The sequence below is a fragment of the Thamnophis sirtalis genome, unplaced genomic scaffold (assembly GCF_051295495.1).
Source record: "Thamnophis sirtalis isolate CommonGarterSnake01/CBP01778 unplaced genomic scaffold, rThaSir2_p1.2 scaffold_6, whole genome shotgun sequence".
Taxonomy (NCBI): domain Eukaryota; kingdom Metazoa; phylum Chordata; class Lepidosauria; order Squamata; family Natricidae; genus Thamnophis; species Thamnophis sirtalis.
In genome coordinates this window covers 58,663,620-58,672,207 of record NW_028261386.1, presented here as the reverse complement: position 1 = coordinate 58,672,207, position 8,588 = coordinate 58,663,620, and the positions used below count along the sequence as shown (strand labels likewise).

The window sequence follows — 8,588 nt, the reverse complement described above, 5'->3', positions numbered from 1 at the left end:
CCTTCCAGAAGCCCCCTCAAATATGGTTCTGTCAACTGGCCTGGGTATTTCATGAATAGAGTGGCGCCTGCTAGGTAGCTATATGATATTTAATTGAATGCACTCTTATATGCTTTTCCATCATTTTTTAAAATGTTATTTGTAACTTTTCAATTTAAATTGGTTGTTTTTAATGGTTGTTTTTATTGTTTTATTAGGTATGCCACCCAGAATCACTATATGAGATGGACGGCTAAAGAAACGTGGTAGATAAATAAACCACTTCCACTTGTTCATGTAGTTGTCAGAAATCAAGACTGATTTGAAGTCACACATGAAAAGTTTCAGAGTAAACTTTCTCTGCCTGGATAAATATTGTCCATTTGTATCTGGAAGGCTGCAGGTATGCCTTGACAAACAGAAAGCATTTTTTTTTACACTGGAACAGTTTTACAGGCTTTGCAAATGGTTATTTTTTTCCTTAGAGTTGGATTAAGCACACTTGAAGGATTTGGCATTGGCTTGATTTCCTAAGTAAAAAAGAATGAATTTAGAGCTATCTTCCCCAACATGATGGCCTATAAAAGCCCTGGGACTACAATGCTGGAAATGCATTTAGTTTTAATTGATAGACTTTGATTAGTCTGTAGGAAGTTATCACCCAGCCCTCTCCCAGAAAAATGAAATATCCTAAGAAATATTGAAAAGGCAGAATATTTCTCTGGATGTGAAAAGGGAGAAACTTTGTCAATGGGCCATTAAGAAACCCAAGCCAGTCCCTTTACATAATAAAGAGTTCCCCCCTTCAGCTCCAGGGGGATGGGATTAAGGCATGATAATATTGGCCCTTTACCCGACTCACCACATGGCATCTGAGAACTCAACCAAACATGGATTCAAAACGCAGCCTAGAGAGTTGTCCCTGCATGGTTCCATGGGCGTCTGACAACCAATCAGAATACAGTCTGACAACCAATCAGAATACAAGCTCAAGATCAAAGGCCAGAGAGGGTATAAAACCAGGGACTCAGCATCTCAGGCTTTGCTTCTCTTTTTCTCCACCAACATTGAAGCATGTGATCACCTTTTCTGTTCAGGACTCAAGTCACGTGTCCTGTCCACCATTAAAACCATCTTTCCAAGCAGCCTCCATGTCTCCAGTGTCTTTTTCCCCACTTGGAGCCGAACCCAGAAGGACATTTCTTCCAATAAGTCCATGAGAAATGATACTATGTTTATCTACTATATATTTGATCCAGCCAATAATTAGAGTTATCAGAAAGAGCCAGGTTACTGAAAGTTCAGAATAGAAATATCAAGCATCATACCCAGGTTAAGAAGTAAATTACAGATCTCCATACACTTAGTTGTGCTCTTGAAAACTTCTATATACAACTTGGAAAGAGTAGAAACTTTATTGTATATAAGAATGAAGCCTGAAATACAATTGATTTCCCACTACCATGCCAACATGCCACAGACTTATATAGCTGAACCTTAAGGCTTAAACTCTAGGATACTTTCTTTCCCTTTCTGAATTAATGGGTGCTTAATGGGTCCCTTGGGAAGCTGAGATATGTTTAAACAACATGTTCCAGCCTCACCAACCTTAGCCTTATTGAAGAAATTAATATTCTGATTCCCAAATAAACTTCTTCCATTATCCATTCCAATATAACAGCATAATTTATGAAGCTAGACATATTTTTACCATCAAACCAAGCATCATTAGGAAAATGGATGCAGCCACTAAATAATTTTCTGATTTGCTAGCTATAGTCTCATGAATTAGGGTGGACTATAAATGTTATAATAAATAAAATAAATAGAATACTTTGCTTGATTGAACAAAGGAGTAAATAATTTACTCAAAGAAGCTGGGTTTTATTTATTATTTGTATTCTATAATACTGAGGAGAGTACAGAAGAGAACACCATAAGGATCTGCTTAGCAATTTCCAAGCAGGAGGCTAGATTATTTTTCTCCTGCTGTCCTAACTTTGCAGATGCACCAAAGCCCCAAATATTAGACAAGAGGCAAAGCTGCATTGGTTTCATTTATAATTATGTATCTATTACTGTTGTCCTTGGTTTTCTGCTTTCCCCTTTCCCTATAAGCTCCTACTCCTTTTTATATTTACCTATTTGGCGCTATTGGTTTAATAAAGAAATTTTTCCTTAAAACTTTCTCTCTGTGTAAGTCTTTATACTTGCACAATTTCCCCCTTGTTTCAGGATTGGCATTAAGTTTGTTAAGTTCTGTATTTCAGGATTTTGGGACAAGAAGTTCCAAAGGGCCTCCCTTTCTAGTTTTCTCAGAGCTGAGCTAGAGGAAGAAATCATTGGTAGAAGGGTAATATATTAGGATGTGTTAAGAGAGCTAGATTGACAGGTGGCAGGCTATCGAAAGTTTTCTAGGAGAATCCATAAAAGTTATAAATGATCCACCATCCCCGGCTGGCAATAAAATGTTTGGAGATTTTTTTTCTTCCTCCCATTTTGGTGACATTATTGTAGCTTTGATTAATTATGAAAGCTGCATAAAATATGAAAATGACCCAAGAGGTAGAAAGTATCCCTCCTAATTTCCTTATCTTTCCAGCTGTCCCCACCCCCCATTTAAGTATAAGATGAGGGTAATACAGCAGAAAGGATCATAGTTGGGTTCAAGTAGAGGAGATCTTGGGCTAAATAAATGAACACATTTGGCAGCCCATTTGGAGCTCCTCTACCACAATGTTGAAGAGGAAAGTCTGGATCAGACAATAGAGCTCTGAATCTAAGCTCCAAGTTCTCTCTCTCCCTCTCCCCCCCTCCCATCCCCAGGCTAAGGTACCAGTCACTGATGGCAGATTTGAAACAGAGAAGCCCTTCTAGTACTTGGTGCTTGTGGTGTGCCGTGTAATTTGGCTCCCCATTTTTGTTATTCCCCTGCTAACATTAATTATTACTTGGAACCAGCAGAAACAGCAATGATGTGATTTCCCTGTAGCTTTAATTGTGTAGGTTCTATTACATACTCCCCTTAGGAAAGTCAGACACTCTTACATGCTGGGTATGCCCTGACCTGCAACTCAGGAAGTTGACCAGTTATTATAAAATTATTGCTGCCAACAAATAAAGATCCATATCTACAAAACTCAAGTTGCAATTATATTTTGAGTGCTTATTTGCATAATGATCTAACAAATGGCTTCCGGCTGGCAAATTCAGTTCAGAAATAATGCATCAATTAAAGTAGGCACTTGAACATGTAACTCTATAACATGCATGAGATGGTTACTAAGGAAACCATGCAACAATCTTAGTATAAAACTTGAGACACACAAAGGTAGGAAAACAATAATAAGCTTTATTTGCTAAGTGGCATTCCTGTTGCATCTGATTATATTTCTTATCATGAATATCAACATTTTATTACTATCTTAATAAACATTTACACAATACTGGAGCCAGAGTCATTGCTGCCCCACCTCTAAGAAAGACAATATGTCTGAAGGATCAAAACAAAATGTAAATATGTGGACACAATGAACTACGATATAGGAAACTCTGAAATTTACTTTTTACAAAAAGGGTGGCACTGGGCCCACCAGGGAATACAGCTTTTCCCATTACCAGCAGAAATGAATCTGCTGGTCTGCATATGGCTCACAGATCCCATTGCTGTAATAGAGGGGAAACAAAGACGCTTGGATATTGAAAGGGATTTTATTCTGTCATTTAGGTGTTGTGTCAATCCAGGAATCTGCCTTCCTCTGGGCTGTTTCTATATGCTGTTGCTCAAAGCAGTGCCATGGGATGTCCCCCTGGGAAAATGAGTTCAATGCTACAGTTGTAGTGTTGGCGATGTAGAGAATGCCCAGCCACAGGAAGCAAAAAAAAAAAAAGAGGAATGAGTACTTTTCTTATAGTAGAACAATATTCACATATCAAGTACTATAAAAAGATATATTTGTCTTTGCTTTCAGCTTAGGCACTGAAAGACATTGCCTCTCCAAAGTAAAACACTTCCACAAAAATCATTTATCATATATTTATGTAATTTAAAATGTGTTTGTTCTAGGGAACTGAACCAAAAGAATCTTCCACATTCTTCTTGTGTTTCAAGTTCAGGTTGCATACATTTCATTTAAGGAGAGAGCCTCTCCCTCTTTCTCTCAACCCCAAGAGGACACAGGCTATGTCTCTCTAGGTGAAGGAAAGGGGCACTGTGGCAAACGGAGAAATCTGCTACAAGCTTCTCCAGCTTGCCATTGTTCCCATGGAAACACTGAGAATGAAATCCAGCTCCACCTTCCTTTTAATGGTGAGATTTCTTATAAAGTAGATCACAGTGAAAATGCCAACAGTCCTTTTGGCCAATGAGGAAAAGCAAGAAGGATGTGTTTGTTAGAACCAGCTAAGAATCTCATAAAATAAGCTGGTATTTGGCAATTATAAAATTCCTCCTTGCCTTTCTGTGAAAATACTGATTGGAGGGGAGAAGGAGAATGTGTCAGCTTGAAATGATAATTCAGAGTGCTCCTTACAAACAGCTTGTGCTAATTTGTGGCTGATGCTGTTGAACTTGAAATATGAAAAGGGAGGGAACTCACAACCATAAAAAGCTTTTGTTGTGAAATTACCTAATCTCACTCACTTAATGTTACAAGACAGTTAGAGGTTGCTGTTTTCCATCCATTCCCTCTTCTCTATTATGTACTCACCTTGGAAAATCCATTGAGAATGGAAAAAAACTGTTCATAAGGCCTTTTGACCCATAGCACTAAAAGCTCCTTATCTGGGAGTCCTTGTGATTCACAATTATCTTTCATGAAAGAGTCTTTTGAAAGAAATATTCTACTTATAGAGGTATGAAAGCAGGGAGAAATAAAGACACCAACTTGTTAGAGAATTGGAGTTAGAGAAATGGAAGGAAATACTGTCTTTGCATTCCTTTTAAGAGAAATGGGAAAGCTGAACATTACATTTAAAAAACACATTTTTCTTGGAAGGTATCCTCACATCCTAAAACAGGGGTCTCCAACCTTGGCAACTACTTGTGGACTTCAATTCCCAGAATTCAACTCTAGGAGTTGAAGTCCACAAGTCTTAAAGTTGTCAAGGTTAGAAGCTTCTGTCCTAAGTCACTCTAATCAAATTGAATTTCACAGTTGTGATTATTTCAAAGTAATTTCTCCACCTAAATCCCATGTTGCTATTTCAACATTACTTGAATTTCTGTACAGGAGCTGACAGATGAGTAAATCACAGCCCCATTTCAAATCAGGGAGAACAATTGGTGGGTGCTTTTCTCATTGTCAGAAAGTGGCAAAATCTAGCAAAGTGCTGCACCTTATCTTGCCCTGTAGTAAACTATTAAGACAGAACTATTCACCAGCCTCCTTAACAAAGCCGAGTTGAGATTGGCTGTGTACACAGAGGATATTTATGCTGGTATCTTTGTGCTGCTTCATAGAGTACAGCAGATTAGACTGACTATTTAGATTTGCCCTAGGATTGAATAAGACACTTCAACAAATACATTGCCATCCAGAATTCAAATATCTTCCAGGGTTGAGTGGAGTGCTGAAACAGAATATCTCCACTTAATTTCTACTCACCTCTTGTATTTAATGGGACATGACTAAACTACTTCTAACCTCTGCAGACACATAACTGTTATTTGTCAACATATGAGGGCCAAGCCATTACAAATGAAAATAAAGAAGTAATGTTCTAGTTAATTCTTACTCATTTTGGGATATAAGCTTACAATGAAAAATCAAACGCTGAATAGCCACAGAATGTATTGAAAAGTATTATTCTGGAAATGAAGCTTCACAGCTGCAGAAAAAAAAAGACACACGAAACTTAGAAAATACCCCATTCTTGAAATTTTGAATAGAATTAGAATACAGGATGGCTGAATAGGGAATTTTAAGGATGGAGAGCCTAATGGAGGCATTCAAATTCACAAAACTCATTGATATGGCCTTCCTATAAAGAAGTAGATGTTGCATATTCTAATTCCATTTAAATCGATATGTAGAAATGCGTCGAGGAGATAAATCATGCCTCCTCCTTTCCCCAAATGCAAATAACATTAACATTTATACCACAGAACCTGGTGACTAACCTCAAAACAGTTGCAAGACAATACCCAAGCAGCTGACTACCCACAGTTCAACTACAAGAGTTTGGAGCAATATCTCAACCTGACAGCTTTAAGAGGTGTAGACTTCAAATCCTCATTTCAGCCAAATGAGGTGGCTGGATGGAGTCACTGAAGCAGTAGGCATGTGTTTAAATATATTCCAGAGGATGGTAGAGGACAGGAAGGCCTGGAGGAGTGTTGTCCATGGGGTTGCGATGGGTTGTACATGACTTCGCAACTAACAACAATACCAGAATTGTCCAGCCAACTGACTCTAGGTCTGGCATATTCCTGATGGAATTACCTAGTAGAGAACCAGTCATTTTGTAGGAAGGACTGAGCTAATACCTTTCTTTCAGATTTCCAGCAAGGGAGTCCAGGTGTGGATGCATCAGATCCTGGGAGCTCTGAGGATTTGGTGCTAATCTTAAATTCAAGTAAGAACTTCTGTCTGCTTCATGCTGTGAGCTGTGGCCCATCTGTTTTTCTGCATCTTTCCCCACATGCTCTTTCTCCCAAGTGCCCTGAACTGAATCATCTCACTTCTGGGAGTTCCCTAGAGTGCTGCCTTTCTATTTTCTTGTTGGCAGAGCATAAGCACAGTCTACACCCAGTGATTTTTCTGAATAGAACAGAACCATGTTGCATGCTGCTTTGTTTTTGTATTCAGTAAGTTATTGCTCCCTCTGAGTATTTTTTCTGGCTGAGACCTTCTCTTGCTGTCCAGCTTGGAAAGATCTGCTGTAGATTCCCTTTTGTTTGGATGGTTTGTTTCAATATTGTCCTCAGGGGATTGTGTTCCTGTTCCTGTATCTTTCAGTTTTAACCTGTGCAAATTGCTCTTTACTTGCTACTGATACTGGCGGCATGTGTTCTAGTTTTATGAAAATTTAGAAAAACAATTTGGAAAAAAAATTCTTTAGTTGTATATGACTGCCAATAGCTTCAAGGGTTAAATGAACAAAAGAAAGCATCCATAATGAAATAGACCAAATACATATCATAAGCTTACATACCATATATTAAGGTTCATAAGTAATGTTGGATAATGATAATGACGACAATGAGGAGGAGGAGGAGGAGGAAGGAGGAGGAGGAGGAGGAAGAGGAGGGAGATTGAGTGTGTTGTTTGGGCCAGTAAGATTTCTATGTTTTGTTATGATTCAGAAGTATCTGGCTGATCACTACTGAAGGCAGAATATATGTTGAATTGCCAATTAAATATGCATTTCTTTTATTAGTGTTCTATATATGCACTTTCTGGTTTTTCTGCCATGCTGCATACTACTAAATGCAACTTCACCTCCAAAAATGTTTTCCTACTCATAGCGTTCAAACTTATTGCTGGAATTGTAAAAGCTACACACCTTACTTTTAAAATAAAAATGTATAATTTTTCTATACTGATTCAAAACTATGCAGAAAGAACCAGGCGTTGTTTCCCCACTTTCAGCCGAAAAGAACATTTTGCTGGCATTTTACATGCATCTTCGAAGCACAATCCCTGATGTCTGAGATTCACTGTTTTCAGGACTAGATTCCGCTTTGGTGTTTAAACATACATCTGGCAGGGTGACTATTCATTTTGGCCACTAATGGAGCCTTTGGGACTCATCCTTCCATCTATTTCGACAAGAACCTTAATTGTCCGCAGCCAGTTGGCTAGCCGATTTAGCAAGTGAGCTAATTCTATGAGACAGGCCATGCATTAGTTATGGGGCTTTGGTACCCATCCATAAAACTCCTTCGGAAAGTCTTCCGGAAATATTTGCGTGCCTGTGTGTGTCTGTGTGCAGGAAATCGGGTTGCCCACTTTTTAAAATCGGAGCCACACATTATTTAAAACTTGGCTGCAGTGAAGGCGAACTGAAGAAAACAGGGATGCGCCAAGATCTATCGAGCCCACTCAGGCTTGTCCCGCGCTGTTTCCCTTCCTCAGAGGCTTTGTGGTCTCGCAAAGTAATGTGGACTGCCCCCTCCTCACGCCTCGCCCCGCGTGAAAAGCCTTTCAGTGCTTTGGCGCGCCGGCAAAGAGGTTCGACTCTCCCCAGGCTGTGAACGAGGAGAGAGGGAGGTGCGAGGGCCGAGGAGGAGGAGGGAGCTGAAGAAGCGAGCGCGAACGACTGGCTGTGGCTGCTTTTCTCCTCGCCTACCGCCCAGAGAGCCGGGCAGACAAAGGCGGCGAGAGCGGCAAGCTGAGACTAGAGCTCCGGAGCCTCAAGGTCACTCGCGGCTGGATTAGGAGAGGAAGAGAGACGCGCGGACGCTGAGGCGCCCCTTCCTCGCCCCCTCCCCCCCCCGCCCTCTGCCTTCCCACCCCCTCCCACCTCGCGACCCCCGGTTTCACCTGAGCAGCTGCCGAGTCCCGCACCGGCGCCTTCATTTCCCGCCCCTTTTCCCGCCCTTTGCCCATCCCCGTGCGGTGCGTGCACGGCCGGCGGGCTGCGTGAGCTTTGCTTTAGGCTCCGCC

General features: G+C 40.4%; 1 protein-coding gene and 1 long non-coding RNA gene across 3 annotated transcripts in view; one reads left to right on the top strand and one right to left on the bottom strand.

Moving 5' to 3' along the window:
- Positions 1 to 223: 223 nt before the first annotated feature.
- TMEM151B (transmembrane protein 151B) overlaps positions 224 to 8,588 on the top strand; it is a 34,283-nt gene continuing 25,918 nt past the window's right edge. Inside the window, exons 1-2 of the mRNA XM_087717924.1 lie at positions 224 to 382; positions 6,478 to 6,555. The gene's annotated coding sequence lies outside the window, so the exon portion shown is untranslated. The remainder of the gene's footprint in view (positions 383 to 6,477; positions 6,556 to 8,588) is intronic.
- LOC148044984 (uncharacterized) lies at positions 3,312 to 8,486 on the bottom strand. Of its 2 annotated transcripts, none has more exons than XR_015696957.1 (2): positions 8,466 to 8,486; positions 3,312 to 3,808 (listed from the first exon to the last, which is right to left on the bottom strand). It is a non-coding gene; the product is annotated as an uncharacterized LOC148044984 (long non-coding RNA). The 2 variants fall into 2 exon arrangements; XR_015696956.1 differs by lacking the exon at positions 8,466 to 8,486 and adding an exon at positions 6,101 to 6,527.